At 34.5% G+C, this 17,252-nt stretch overlaps 1 non-coding gene across 1 annotated transcript; it reads right to left on the bottom strand.

Moving 5' to 3' along the window:
* Positions 1-12,368: 12,368 nt before the first annotated feature.
* Positions 12,369-12,475, bottom strand: LOC128039532 (small nucleolar RNA R71). Its single transcript, XR_008194032.1, has one exon. It is a non-coding gene; the product is annotated as a small nucleolar RNA R71 (small nucleolar RNA).
* Positions 12,476-17,252: the final 4,777 nt, after the last annotated feature.

Consider the following 17,252-nt stretch of genomic DNA (forward strand, 5'->3'; position numbering starts at 1 on the left):
TCCCACTTTCATTCTGGAATCATAACAGGTTGTAGCAATCTAGAAGGTACCTGATGCTCGACTTTAACTTGCTGGCAAACTAAACATTTTAATACAAATTAAAAAATCTCACGTTTCATACCTGGCCACCAGTATATTTGTTCCAAATCATTGTACATTTTATTACTACTAGGATGAATCGAGTAACTATTACTGTGAGCTTCCTGTAAAATCTTCTATTTAATTTCAGAATTTCTTGAAACAAAAATTCTGTTTCGAAAGTATAAACTATCATCAGAACCAAGATGGAATTCTGAATCAGATGCATTCTCAATTTGTTCCCATTTAGAAATAAAATCGGGGTCATTTTTCTGACCTTCATAAAATTGTTGTAAAAATGTCGGTGTAGCATTTAATTAAGCTAAAATGGAACCATCATCAATCTTTGCAATTGAGTATTCAAAGCTCACAAAGCAAACAAAGATTTTCGACTTAAAGCATCAACAATAATATTAGTTTTACCGAGGTGATAATAAATGATTAGATCATAGTCTTTTAGCAATTCCAAACACCTACGCTGTCGTAAATTTAATTCTTTTGGTGACATCAAGTATTTCAGAGTTTTGTGATCTGTGAAGATGTGACATTTTCTATGACACCTCAAACCCGACCGGGACGAACCAACTCGAATTCGAAGCGTTACATTAGGAACCTAAGTGACTCTCCGGCTGACCACCCAAGACACACCTCAACCTTATAACACCTCAGTCTTATCTGATTATTAGTTATTTATTAATGCAGAAGCAAATTATGAGCCAATTTTAATCTTTTCCAAGGTTATTTAATCTAAGGGCATTTTCGTCATTTTACTACCTATTGTAAAACTAACCCAATTTTAGATTTAAAAATTTAATGGCCTTCTATTAGTCAAAATTATGCAAGCCTAAAAATTTTAGCTTAAATTAAGGTTGTTTGCTATATATGATTCAATTTTTACTATTAGGGACTAAATTATAATATATACCAACCATCAGGACCCATTCCAATTTACAAATTAAGTGTGTTTCTTTTGAATTACGAGTCTAATCCTAAATTATTACCAAGTTTCCTTATCATCTAGGGCTCTAATTAAACTAATCAATTTTTAGGATTAAATTTTAACTTAAACAAATTAGAACTCCAATTTAAAAAGAAAAAATTCAAACCCCCAAGAACACAAACGGCCGTGTCTCCCAGGCCGTGTGTCATTAAATGCCCGACGTGAAAAAATTTTTGGTAGATTGCACACGCCCGTGTGGGAATCTCACACGTCCATGTGTGATAGCTCTAGTTTTCACATTCCAATGTCAATTACCCACATGCCCGTGTGCAACCCCTCAAACGCTTGTGTGTATAGGCACACGCCCATGTGAAAACCACTACTCCTATTTTTGCGAAAAACTCTTTTTTAAACTCAATTTTACATATTTTAATAACTAATTAAACCCGATATAACTACGATTAAGTAACATATATATACAAACACCCTCAATTGAACTTATGGACATCAATTAAGCCTTAATTAAATAGAATTAGGCAATCAATTTCATGCATAACTAACACCGAATAAATAAAATAAGTGGCGTACCTTAGTCGCTAGTCAACCACTCCATGGAAGCTTCAATTAATCAATCGTTAGTAAAAATTTCATACTTCATTCACACACCGTGTTATCAATCACCGTGTTATCAAGCAACAAAACACTGTAAATCATTCAATAATTAAACTCAAACATGCCTTAAAGTAATTATAAAAGCATCCAAAATAGATGTCCAAAGTCCAAAGTCCAAAGTTCAATTAAAACCAAAATCAACTAATTCCCGGGAGTTCAACTATGCCCGACTACAGCCTCTAAAATGTGTAATAAAGTCTCTACCAAGCCTAGATCTCTTAGAACTCTCTTACTCGGCTCCTTAGATCCTCAATCCCGATGATTATCTACAAAAATGTGAGGGTGTGAGCTTTTAAAAGCTCAATGAATGTTAATAAAAATGACAAGTAAATTAACATCCAATTCATGTTTAATTCACAACCAATCAATCACCAATTATCAGCCAAAATAGTGAAACATGCCAATTAAATTTTCCATAAGCATTTTCAATACCAAAAATCGTCTATTCATGGAATTCAATCATCAATTGATATAGCAACAATCACACATAAATGTATTGGCATTCATTTCTCATGGCTTAATCAGGTGATCATACATCGGATAAACGGATATCTGAACTCCCAAAAATATCAAATATAGTCCACCAAGTAGAGCGGGCCGAAGCACGCACTCCATTATAGGCTTCAAATAACCCATTGAGTGGAGAATCATACTCAACACTCATTTATCTACTCCAAACAAATCAGTCCACCTAGAGTCATATGCTCACAATGTCACAAATAAATGTATATATCCACAAATCCTATGGCATGCCAACTATATCCAATGGATCCACCATGCATGTTGCTAATATATTCACTCATACATAGCATATAAATCAGTCATTATTTTGCTCAATTTATTGTGAAAAAATGATTATGTATAACTTGTAACATAGCCATTCAACATCCAATTAAATCAAGCAACTCTTTCATCAATTTCCCATACTCAGTTACCAATTGTAACACCAACATATCATGATAAAAAAATTTAGTACACATGTTTAAAATCATCCTTAAAATTAATCTAATTAAATAGCACGACACCACCCAAAAACTCACTTACCATTTTTTTCAATACAAATTCAATTTTTGCACATTTAATACCAATCTTTCAAAATTCACCATTCATCCATAATTAATTAATTTTAATCAATTGATTTTAATCATTAATTAAGGTACTAATTAAACATAATTGAGGGTCAATTTACCAAATCGCCCTTAGAAACATTCACCACACAATTTTATTCTATCACAACAAGTGATCAACTAAGCAATTCCAAGCTTCAATTCCGGTTATCTTGGTCCTCTTCAAGATTTAGAACTTCAACAGAGGTAAAGTAGACATTACCACTTTTCCAATGCTATAATAAACACAAATTTTGATTAATTATACTAATAGAAATTCTCTCACAAAGATACTTTATCGAATTTGTAACATCAAGTCGCTAACTCGATTCCTCACAAAATCGATCTCTCCGGCCCTACTAATCACTTCCAAACATCAATACTAAACCAAATGCACATAAACTAAGCACCAAAAATTAATTTCACAAAAATTTGATAAATCGATTCATGAAGATGATGAAATTCAAATTTCTTCAAATTACCCCATAAATCATATTTAATCTTGATAATTAAGATGAAAACCTTTTAATAGATCCATTTTGAGTTGGAACATCTATTGATTTGTGGATTTCCTCTGAAAATTCAAGATCCACCATTAAAGCACCTTAAGCTTTTGAAGAAGATGACATTGATAAAAAAAATCCTTTAATTGACTCTCTAATCATGTAAAAATGTTTCTAATCTTCATAAAAACAAGTTTAGGATTGAAGATTACCTTTGATTCACTTTAAATTCGTTGATTGAAAATCTTAACTTAAGAAGCTTGAGAAATTTCAGAATGTTTTTAGCTGCTTTTGAGAATAATTTGGGGTGAATTAAGAGAGTATTTTGAGAAGGAAATTAGTTGGATCTATTCTCTAATGATATATCTTTAAAACCATGCAAAGAAAACGAAATTTATAGCTCTCTAATCTAATGTAAATGGTGTGAAAAGTAGCATTGATGCATTGTGTTTAAAACTGAAACAACTCACCAGAATTTAAAGATTGGAGAATTTGCCTAATGACCACTCTTACATTTCCCTTACTTCACCAATTGATCCTTTCCCTCCAAAATTCTGAATTTTAAGGTTTATTTACCAAATAAATACTCTAAAATTTTCCTTATTTTACAAATAAACCCAATTTAATTAATATTTAAATTTAACTCTAATTAACCCCCAATAAAAATTATTTTAAAATTCTTTTTCGACCCAATTTAATTATTTTCACTTATAATTATTTAATCACTTTAAAATTAATTTTCCAAAAATATTTTTATTTTTTCGGATTATTGTTTAATCGATTTTAGATGAAATTAACCTCCTATATTAAATTCAAAATTACTCACACTCGGAACCTGAAAAATATACCTAGAACTACTAGACCCGATTTAGGGATATTACATTTTTCTCCATATAAATAATGTCGCCAAATTTTTAAAGTAAACACAATAGCCACAAGCTCCAAATCACGTGTCAAGTAGTTTTTCTCATGCGATTTTAACTGACATGAAGCATAAGCTAAAACCTTGCCTTCCAGCATCAAAACGCAACCCAAACCATTAACTGAAGCATCATTATAAATCACAAATTCTTTACCGAACTATTGCTAGATCAACAAAGGGGATTCAATTAACATCGCTTTTAATTGATTAAAACTTTGCTGACATTTATCAGACCAAATAAATTTTGCATCTTTCTAGAGTAGTTTCATTAATGATGTAGCAATCATCGAAAACCTTTTAACAAATCATCGATAATACTCAGCTAAACCCAAAAAAATAATGATCTCAGTGATATTTTTCGGAGGCATCCAATCCAAAATAACATATATTTTACTCGAATCCACTCTAATGCTGTTAGCCGATACGACGTGACCCAAAAATCCAACTTTTTGCAACCAGAACTCACATTTATTGAATTTCGTATATAATTGTTTCTCACGCAAAGTCTGTAATACTATTCTCAAATGCTAGGCATGCTCAACTTCGTCTTGGGAATAAATCAAAATATCATCAATGAAAAAAACAACAAATCTATCTAAATATGCTCGAAATATTTTGTTCATTAAATCCATAGACACAGTAAGTGCATTTACTAAACCAAATGGCGTAACTAAAAATTCATAATGTTCGTACCTGATCCTAAAAGCAGTTTTTAGCATATCAGAATCTTTAACCCATAGTTGATAATATCCAAAACGGAGATCGATCTTAGAAAATACGATCGCACCTTTTAGTTGATCAAACAAACCATCAACATTAAGTAATGAATATTTTTTTTTGATTGTGACCTTATTAGGTTGTCGATAGTAAATACACAGCCACATAGATCCTTCTTTCTTCTTAACATGTAGTACAGGTGCACCCCAGGTAGAAAAACTAGGCCAAACAAATCCTCTGTCTGTCAACTCCTGTAACTGTGCTTTCAACTCTTTTAATCTAGTAGATTCCATTCTATACGGACCAATCGATATCGAAGTTTCGGTACTAACTCAATAACAAACTCAACCTCTCTGACTGGCGGTAACTCTTCTAAAAACACATTCGAAAATTCACAAACAATCGAAACTAATTCCAATTTGTTTTCTGAAGCTCTAGTATCTAATATATAACCTAAATACGCCTCACAACATTTTCGGACACATTTCTAAGCTGACAAAGCTGAAATAATATTGGTTGTACTATCACCTCTATTTGATTCAACCTTGACTATCTTAATGTTTTGACATTTCAACAAATTTGCTTTTGTCTACAATTTAGAATAGCATCGTGCAAAATCAACCAATCCATGCCGAGTATCACATCAAGCTCATCAAAGGGTAAGAACATCAAATCAGCTGGAAAGTTGTTATCCCAAATTTTTAGAGGACAATTTCTACAAACTTTATCGACTAACACATACTGGCCTAATGAATTAGTTACTTTGACCACAAATTCAGTTGACTCAACAAGTATTTTCTTATCTGATACTAATGTTGTGCATATATATGAGTGCGTTGACCCCGAGTTAATCAAAGCATAAATATTAACATCAAAAATATAAAATGTACCGGTAATCACATCAGGTGCTGAAGCCTCTTCACGAGCTCTAATTGCATACACCTTACTGGTGCCTGAGCCTCAGATCAGACTATAGAACCTTTTGTTCTACGTCGACTATTCCCCTCATTACCACTGTTTCTAGATGGTCTCCCTCTCGAAGGCATGTTACCCAACAGTGTATTTTGCGCTTTAAAAAATGTTTGTATGAACCGCATTTAAAAAATGCTCTATATTTCAATAGACAATCTCTGAAATGCCATCTATTACATTGTTGCCACTTAGGCTTGTTATTACGAACACTCCCCACACTCGCTATAGAGGTAGCCTGGGTCTTAAAATAACTTGCTTTCCTATATCTCTCCCAGAAAATCAAGATGGTGCTGACATACAACTGTAAAATTCTTTCGATTTCTTTGCTGGAGAAGAAAATGATTTTCTTATCGGTCATTTACCCGTGTCTCAAGTTTTGGAATATGCTTTTCTTTTTGCTTTACTAAGTTCTTCGGCCTTATGTGCTCGATCCATGAAAACCATAAATTCTTTCATCTCAAGCATCCCGACAAGAAATTTGATATCTTCATTCAAACCATCTTCAATCCAGGTATACATGACAACTTTAGTTGAAATACACTCCCAAGCATATTTGCTGATATGTAGAAATTCTCTTTCATATTCAGTTACAAATCTACGACCTTGCTTCAATTCCAGAAATTATTTCCTCTTCTTATCATGATACCTCTGACTGATTTATTTCTTTTTGAATTATGTTTGAAAGAAATCCCAATTTACACGATCTTTTAGTACCACTACTACGTTGACTCTTTTAACAGAGATATCACACATTTTAAACAATCAGCAGAAGAATAAGATAGTTCATTAAAAACTCTAATGGTATTCTCTAACCATATCTTAGCTTTTTCTGGATCATCTTCAGCTATGCCACGAAACTCTTCTGCCCTATATTTACAAATTTTATCAACTGGAGTCTTATTCATACATACCTACTCCGAACATTATGGAATAGGGGGAACTGGTTGAGGTACTAGAGGGGGTGGAGGTCGTTGAGCCATTGGGTACATTCAAAAAAATTCAGTAAACCATTTAGACATCATATGGAAGAAGGCTTCTTTCACCTCATTTCCTTAGCCTTTAAAAATGGGCCCACTGCTAGCTATTCCTTGAACGGAGGCTTGTGCATTACTTTCGAATTCATCGGAGTCAGCTTAGTTGGATGACATCTTTTATCAATATGAAAACATAATTCAATTTAAGTCAGGAGATATCACACTATCACAGGTTATAAAATGACATGTATTCTATACTCTATACATGCAACGTTCAATCTGAGAACTGACTAAAATGTAACTCTGATACCACTAGATGTAAAACCCTAACCCATCTCCATCATTAGAATAAGGTTATAAGCATTGTTGAACAAAACAAAACATTTATCTTCAAAACAAATCAATAAATCAATTTAATATCAATTTATAACAAATCATCACAAACATAGCAATCATACACAACTAGGCCTTAAATCGAGCCTTCGGGGCCCTAAAAATTAATTTGAAAGTAATCGAGGATCAATTTGAAACAAATCAAAAAATTTTGAGAAATAAGAAAAATTGGGAAATAGGGGTTACATGGTCGTGTGGCCAGGCCATGTGACATAGACCAGACCATGTGGACATTTGAAATAGGGACACACGGCCATGTCCCATCCCGTGTCTCTACACGTGTGTATATTTGAAATTGGGCCATACGATCATGTCGCAAGTCGTGTGCTAGATCTTGTGACAAACTGTTTTGACAAACTACGTAAGTAATTAATGCTTAGTAAGCTTACATAAGGTTAACTTCAACTTACCAAACATCAATTCAACCATGCTCATTACATCATTTAAACATTATACTTTCCAATTCACCATAAACCACATGGTTAGTAGACAACATGAAAACATAACATCTATGTAACATAGCATATACTAAGAAATGAATTCCTAAATTCACTATTCCATCACATGATAAATTCTCATCCTTTACATTTCATATATACATATTCATCTTTATTTTTTATATGAACATTAGCAACAATAAGTTTTTATATGTCTCTTTCCATTCACCTTTACTTACCCGCTGAACCACATGGAATAACATCAGATACTCAGGAATGTTCACACATAGTGTGTCTTTTCATGTAACCATAACCTTTTAAATATTACTCACACAAGCTATGAAATGGGACTGCTCACGCGAGATGTGGGTCGAAATGTTAACTACATGATGCTACTCATATGAACTATGGAGAATCCGCAACTAATGCAGGACCTCAGCCATCGGTAGGACATGCAGGACCATCACTCGAAATCGTATAATCCCTAATAACATATCATTTTTATTCTAAGAATTCTTAAGGTTCAAATGGGACACTTTTATAATTCAATCCTTTAACTTCTTCGATCTACCTCATTTAAATTATATACATCCATACAACTCACATTCTTCCCAGTTATCTATCAATTGAATAAACATTACTATTTAATCCAAATAAATAATTAACTTGTATATATATATTCATTAATATTTAAACAAAATATAACATTAACTAATCACTGATTCAAATTAAGAATTAACCATTTTACCACTATACGAACTAACCTCGACTAAAACAATCGTAAAAACTGAATCAAGAACTAATCCGAGACTTTTGGTTTTCCACGATTTAAATCCAGTTGTTCCTTATCTTGCTCTAAATAAAAATTTCATTCAATTAAATCATATCACTAGCTTAGTATCATACATTCTAGCTTATAACATATTTCATTACAAAATTACAAAATTACCCCTAATGTTTTAACCTTTATACATTTTAGTCCTTAATCCCAAAACTTACAATTCAACCATTTTTAATTGAAAACTATGTTAGCCGATTCTTCCCTAGACTTATATCAACCCATATTTTGCTTAATTTCAAACAAAATACATAGAATTTATTATTTTCAAAAATAAATCCTTAAACCCTAAAATCACTTAACAAAACATGTCCATTTAACAATCAAATTTAATTATCTCTCACTTAACTCTACAAACACATCAAATTCATTCATGGTAAGTCCCACAACCTTTAACAATTCTAGAAATTAACCCCTGGGCTAACTAGACTAAGCTAAAACGGGCTTAAAAACATAAAAATAACTAAAAATTTGGTTCAAAATCTTACCATGCATTAAAATTTCTTGACTGAAGCTTCCCCCATTCTTTAAGAATGGTGAATGGTTTTTAGGGCAAAGAAATTGATGAAGATGATGTTTAATTCATCTTTGTTTTATAAATTTTAACTTATTTTATTTAATTACAAAATTAACCATTAAAATCTAATAAAATTTCACCAAAACCTTATCATAACTATCCACTAACTTGAAATATGGTAATATTACCAATGAAGTCCTTTAATTTATAATTCTAAGACCATTTACTCCATTTAATTAATAAAACCATCTTTTACATCTTTCAAGATTTAGTCATTTTACATATTTAACCATTGAAACTTCAAAATTTCTTAACGAAAATTTAATATGACCTTAAAATAACCCTATAGACATTAAATAAATATTAAAATATTTACTTCTCATCAAAATCATGGTCCCGAAACAACTTTTTTTGACACCACTGAAAATGGGTTGTTACATATAGATTCTCTTTTCTACCATAAATTTATATGATAGTCCTTTTGCCTACCACCCTCGTGACCTTTTGGTTATGTATTCCTTGGCAATCATTCCAAATTGGACTAGTCCTTAGAAGACTCCCTTTCCTTACCATATTCTTCAAAGACTTACTGTCATTCCATTGGTAAGATTAACTAATGAGAACCTACACCACTATGGCTGACTTAATCTCATTTCCTCAAGCACTTGGGCTAAACAGTTGGTTGGATTACTCACTTGTAATTTTCCATATTTGTGGTTCCTTACTTTTAAGGTGTAGCAAGCCCGTCTGCATTAGACCATTTTAGCCTACAGTATCCAACAGATTGTTACTTGAGCTAACACTTGAGTTTACCCTTTCTCTTATAAGATGGTTCCTTGCTGGAATAACTCTATGACGAGTGTACCCGCAGTATTTTCCCTTCAAAGAGGAATAGTCTTGATTGACAAAATTATCACTTGGTTAATTCCCTAACAGTACAGCTTTACATATAGACATTCTGTAGTATATATGTTTGTGCCTCCCCATATAACTATGGTTTCATCAAGCCTTATAGTGAGAGTAGACCTCTTGTTAACCTTCCAAGGTCTTCCTCTGACGTACAGACTTTCTTTGAGCACTTCCTAGCGGTTCTTAATGGCGGATCCTTATATGCAATCCAAAGGTAAATCCTCTTTCATTTTCCCCAATAAAAGGCATTCTACGCATGTCATTTCCATAACCGATTCTAGCCGGTTTACCACCCTACGCCTAACCAGCTTCCTTGTTTACCGCTTTGGTAAAATTTTCCCAATTCTATTACTTTTGCTCTCCTTTTGCGGCTTCCACCAATCCGTTGAGAAAGATTAATTTTAATGTGAGTTGAAGATTTTACTAGAGGACAAGCAAATGTTTAAGCAGATGGATATTTGATAAGTTATAAAAGTAACATATTTTAATCTTATTCTTGATGCGTTTTTGGATGATTAATTAGGCAAATTAGTGAATTTGATGATTTTAATCTTTTAAATTCATGTTTCTATAATTAGGAGAACATTTGAGAGTGAAAGGAGAAAAAATGAGTCAAAATTGGACAAATAAAGCTATTTTTAGGAGCCACAAGGCCTGGACACACGCCCATGTGCCAGTCAGTGTCGATATCGCACCCTACTTCCTAAATACCTAAAAAAAACCCAATTTCTAGGCTTTCTAAGCATTCTAAAGTCAATAAATACCAATTAAAAGAAGACAAAACGGAGCAATTAGAGAAGAACACCATCGAAATCAACTCAGAAACGAATCTCCAACAAGATCGAAGATCTCCTTTTAATTTCTTTCGAAGTTTTATTGAGTTTCTTTATGTCTTGTGGTTATTATAACTTTGAGATGTTTTTATTCAGGATTATGAACTAATTCCCTAGATACCTAGGGAGGATAAAACATATGATGAATTCTTTTATTTAATTAATGTTTTATGCAATAAATACTTGATTCTTGTTCTTAATTATGTATGTTTATTTCTTGTTTTAATATTTCGGGATATTAGTTCATGTTTAATGTGCTTATTTAAGTGGAGAAAAAGTATCTGTTTAAGAGTAGATCTAGCATAATTCAGTGGAGTTGCATGCAATCCTAGAAATAGGATGACATAAGTCTACCAGATTAGAGTTAAATCTAATAAGGGAATCCATAAATTGAGTTAATGTGACTATAGGGGTTTTAATTAGAAAGAGATTTCAATTAATCAACCTAAAGTCAGTTGTTTTTACTCTCGAAAGAGATATTAACATAATTTAAGGATTTCTACGGATCAAGACACAAGTGAATAAATCATTTAACTCAGATTCATAATAATAGGTGAATGCTAGGTGGATTCTTTCTTAGGTATCGTCTATCTTATTGGTTAATATTCAATTATTTCCTTTATTCATTCTCTGTTGCATTCTTAGTTAGATTAGTTTAGTATATTTAGATTAAAACACATCATTCCAAATTGTCAGCTAAATAATAGAGAAACGGTAATTATTAATAGTTTTAGTCCTCGTGGATACGATATTCTCTATTCACCATAGCTATACTCTTGTTCGATAATTACACTTGCTTTTTTTGTATTTATAGTTTGTTTAGTGACCATAAAGTTTTTGGTGCCGTTGTCGGGGACTAAAATATTAGGAACACTTGATTTTTATTAATTTAGCCATTTTTTATTTTTTATTATTTTGTTTTTAGTTTAATTTTTACATTCTAATTTTTCTTCTATTTGCTTCTGGCAGGTTCCTTTAGTTTATGATTAGAAGAAACTCGTCGGGACCATTATTATTTGATAGTGAAATTGAAAGTACAACTCCTGGAAACCGTACAAAAGCAAGGCAGAATCGATAGAATATAGTAGATGAACAAGAGGACATTATTATTACTGAGGAGATGGGTGATAATTAGAATAATCAGCTACCTCCTGCAGTTGTTGCAAATCCCGTATATCCAGATCATGTTCCTCATACTATGTACGATTATGACAAGCCTGCTTTAACTAGGGCTGAATCTAGTATTCTGGGACCCACCATTGCTGCAAATAATTTTGAAATGAAGCCGAACACTATTCAGATGATACAACAGTTTGTTCAGTTCGATGGTTTGCAAGAAGAAGATCCAAATACTCATTTGGTTAATTTCTTCGAAATCTACGGCACTTTCAACGTCAATGGTGCCACTGGCAACGCCATTCATTTACTGTTATTCCCTTTCTCGTTGAGGAACAAAGCTAAACAGTAGTTAAACTCTTTACCACGGGGTTCCATCATTAGATGGGCTCAAATGACAGAAAATTTCCTTCTAAAGTACTCCCACTGGCTACGACAACCAAGTTGAGGAATGATATCTCCTCTTTTATGCAGATCGATTTAGAGATTTTATATGAAGCGTGGGAGGGGTACAAGGATTTATTGAGAAGGTGCCCTCACCATGGGTTACCTTTATGGTTACAAGTTCAAACCTTCTACAACAGTTTGAATCCCTCAACAAGGCAGTTAATTGATGCAGTAGCCGGTGGAACACTTAACAATAAAACACCCGAAGTGACTTATGAGTTTATAAAAGAGATGGTACTTAATAATTATCAGCGGCAAGTCATAAGGACAAAGCCAATGAAACAAGCCAGTGTTTTTAATATTGATGCAGGTACCATGTTATCGAATCAAGTAGAACTTTTAATTAAAAAATTGATGGTTTATACGTTTCTACGCAGGTACATCCAATGATGCAATGCGATACAAATGGAGGTGGAATGAACAATCCAAAATGTTTACCCTTCGCTCCTAGCATAGAGAACGAACAAATCAATTATATAGGTAATAATTCTAGGCTTCAAAATAACCCTTATAGTAATAACTATAATGCAAGTTGGAGGAACCATGCAATTTCTCTTGGGGTGGTCAAGGAAATCAAAGAGCACAACCTCATCCAGGCTTCCAACAATAATCTTACCAGCAAGAGAAAAAGCTGAACCTTGAGGAGATGTTGACGAAGTTCATTTCGGTGTTAGAAACCTGCTTTCAAAACACTAAAGCAGCACTCAAAAATGAACAAGCATTGATTCAAGGGCTCGAGAACCAAATAGGTCTACTTGCTAAACTAATCTCAAAAAGACCATAAGGTGGTTTGCCTAGCAATATCGAAACTAACCCAAAGGAGCAGCTTCATGGAATTACTATTCGAGATGAAGAAGGGTTAGTTGAATCTGAACAAAAATCGAGGTAAGAAATTATGGTGAATAACGATAAGATTGAGGTAAGCCAGAAAGAGGAAAATTCAGTTTCCAAAGAATATAAACCTCGAGCTCCATATCCTAACGCGATGAAGAGAGATCACACGAATGAACAATTTAGTAAATATCTTAAACTCCTAAAAAATTACATATTAACTTACCATTTGTTGAAGCTCTTTCGCAGATGCCTAATTATGTCAAATTTTTAAAGAAGCTGTTGGAAAACAAAAGAAAGTTAGACAATTCATCAATTATGGAACTTAATGCAGTTTGCTCGGTCATCTTACAAAATAAACTACCTAACAAACTGAAAGATCCAGAAAGTTTTACTATTCCTAATTTAATTGGTAGTTTAAATATTGATAATGCTTTGGCTGATTTAGGGGCTAGTATTAATGTCATTTCTTACAAAATGTTTAAACAACTAGGTCTTGGGAAACCCAAACAAACTATGATGAGTATTCAATTAGCAGATAGAACCATTAGATATCCTAGGGGTGTTATTGAAGATGTGCTTGTTAAAATCGATAAATTCATATTCCTCGTTGACTTTGTTGTGTTAGACATGGATGAGGTTAGTGAAGTACCTTTAATTTTAGGGTTACCCTTTTTAGCAACTACTAGAACTATAATTGATGTTGGTACGAATAAACTTGTACTTCGTGTAGGTGATGAAACGATTACTCTCCAAGCTCATGATTCTGTGAGAACAACTAGTGATAGAGATGATTTTAAGTCTTCTATTAATGTGAGCAACCATATGGCTCAGCTTTCTCTGTAGGAAACCCCTCAGGAAAACACAATAGAGCCACGTTTCAGTCAATGCGACAGAAATAGAACAACTTCTGAAGAACGAATGTTACAAATCGATGAACTTGATGAATGACAGGCACATGTCATGGAGAAACTGAGAAAACACGATGAAGAGCCAAAGCGACACCATGATGATTATGTGGATGGAACGAACTAATTTAAGGTTGGTGACAAAGTACAACTGGACACATGGGCGTGTCTGAGGCTTTGTTAAGACTGGATTGGTATTTTTAATCGTATACGGGTCGGAGGAGTCACACACGATAGTGTCACCCTTTTAAAGCAAGCCCTAATTTTTATTTTTCTAGCTTGTCTTCTTCCTCCCCTTTTCAATCTAACCGCCGCTCCACTCTTCATCATCGACCAACCCCTACGCCCTTCGACCATCGACACATGACCTTTCCCTTTCCTACCCTGCACCACCATACAACTCCCCCTTCTTCCCACGAGACTAGCTCCTCCTTTCTCCTTCTTTCTTCCCCATCGTGTCAACCCCATATCATCAAGCCCTCACCCCTCTCGTTGCACCTTTATCGCACAAACTCCACGCCCTAACCCCTTTTTCCCTTCTTTTCCCCTTTCCTACCCTACACGGCCCCTCACTCCCTCTCAGCCCCCAACCGTACACACCACCCTCACCGCCTACTCTCCTATCAACAACCCAACCCCAACCCCCTCCTTCCGTACACGCTAGCCTCATCGACCATTTTCACACCCCCAGCCTAGTCTATCCCTCACATCGACCACCAAACCATCAACACCCACCCCACCGTGACCACTACCGTTTCCACTATCGGTTTCCCTGATTTATTATTTTATTTCATTTATATTCAGACTTTTTTTATTTTGCCTTTCTTTTATTTTTTTATTAGTTATTTTTCATATTATTTTTCTTCTTATTATTTTATCTCTTTGTTGTTATTTTCTTTCGTTTAGTTATTATATTGTTTCTTATTTTTCTTCTTAATATAGTTACCAGTTGTGGCATGATTAGGTACTGGCATATACTATTTTCGGAATAAAGTATCTATCTAGGCCACTCAGATGTTTCCGTTCGTCATGAGAGCACCATAGTAAGGTATTTGAATTTGCATGTTGATTTCTTGGCCCCTCTGTTTGCGTATTTGGTGATGCCTTATTTGTTGTTTCTCTAATATTGATTTTTTTAATTTCTGGCACACCATGACAAACAATCGCAGTAAATCTAAGGTCGTCGTTCCAGCTTCGAAAAAGTGAAAGACTCTGGGTGCAACCTCTTTCTCGAGTGCTTTTGCCGAGGCTTGCCATCCATACATCCACTTTTCATAGGATCCCCAAGAGGACTTATATCAGCTTCGTCGACTGAGGGCATTCGGCTTAGGCTGCTCTATTGATTGGGCCACTTTGGAGCAAGTCCAATTAGCAGATAGCGTGCACACCATCATTGCCACAACTCCTTGAGACCGATTTTTCTCTATCATCGAGCCCACATACATGGAGTTGACTTTGGAGTTTTGTTCTACATTTATCCTTCAGTAGGTGATGATGACCCATAATGAGCTCGGCATTATCACTTTCAGACTCGGTGGTACGACATTACATATGAGTGTCCTAGAGTTCAGAGCAGCATTGGGACTCTACAACGTCAAGTTCATAGTGCCGAGAGCTTTCTCCGATTATACTGGCACATCCACTACTCGCATTCTCTTTGTTGGGTAGTCCTCAAGGTGGGTACGACACTTTATGATGTGAGTCACTCGAAGGCGACTTATGGTATATTCATGCCATCTTGGCTTACACATTAACCGGTAGGAGAGAGAGCACCGTAGTCGTCAGTACAACCGACGTATATTTCCTTTGGAGCATGGCCACGGAGCGTATTTTCAATTTAACTTACTTTGTTGCTCTCGCCTTTCACCATCAGACAGAGCACAGCAGGAAGGGTCATATCTGTTTAGGGCCTCATGTGACTCGACTTGCATGCCACTTCGATCTCCTTGACACACCGAAGCAGTCCTCCTCGCTTACACTAGTCGGCCAGATGTCCCCGCAAGGATTATTGAGCATCACCCATATGAGGATGATTGAGTGACTTTATGGAGTGGATCCACCTCAGTACCAATTATCTCATTTTGGTCCTCAGGATGAACCCGAGGACTTCACTGACGATGTCCCCTTCTATCACAAGGATCCACCTCATCATCCACCTTCAAGTCACCGTCCTGCTTCTTCTGCTGCTACCTTAGTGAACCTCTCCGAGTGGTTCACTCATATGACTTGACTTGCATGCCACTTCGATCTCCTCGACACACCGAAGCAGTCCTCCTCGCTTACACTAGTCGGCCAGATGTCCCCGCAAGGATTATTGAGCATGAGCCATATGAGGATGATTGAGCGACTTTATAGAGTGGATCCACCTCAGTACCAATTATCTCATTTTGATCCTCAGGATGAACCCGAGGACTTCACTAACGATGTCCCCTTCTATCACACGGATCCACCTCATCATCCACCTTCAAGTCACCGTCCTGCTTCTTCTGCTGCTACCTTAGCGAACCTCTCCGAGTGGTTCACTTGTTTCGAGTAGCATTGCTTTCAAAGGTTCAATAGTATTGATGTGACATTACAGTAGATTTGTCAGTACCTTCATATATCCTCTTCAGCTCCGGTGACTCATGATACCGATGCCTTTGACGATGAGGATCATTGAATTTATTTGTTTTCCTTTTAGTTTTATTTTTATTTTTAGTTGTTTTATTTTTATGTTCTTAGACTTATTTTGTTTCTTATATTTTAAACTAAATTTTTATTTTTATGGTTGTTTCTAATTGAGTTGTAGCCTTTTTAATCTTCTTCACTATTTGTGTTTATTTTCTTATCAGTTTTCTCGGAATGAAACACTACATTTAGATTTGTCTATAATTTTGCTTTTCACCATTCTAGCGATTTCATCAAATATTTAGGGTAGTTTTAGTTTTCTCCTCTCTTCTAATATTCTACTTATACTATGATTATATCTGTTTGTACATTGAGGACAATGTATATCTTAAGTGTTGGGAGGTTATTTATATAATTATTAGAAAATCCTTGAATTATGTATTGTATTTAAGTATTTTTTATACTTCCATTAGAATGAATTTTTGTCGAGTTGGGATTTTTGTTGATGTGTTTTGGATTAATTTGTAGATAT

Source organism: Gossypium raimondii, chromosome 2 (assembly GCF_025698545.1).
Source record: "Gossypium raimondii isolate GPD5lz chromosome 2, ASM2569854v1, whole genome shotgun sequence".
Classification (NCBI taxonomy): domain Eukaryota; kingdom Viridiplantae; phylum Streptophyta; class Magnoliopsida; order Malvales; family Malvaceae; genus Gossypium; species Gossypium raimondii.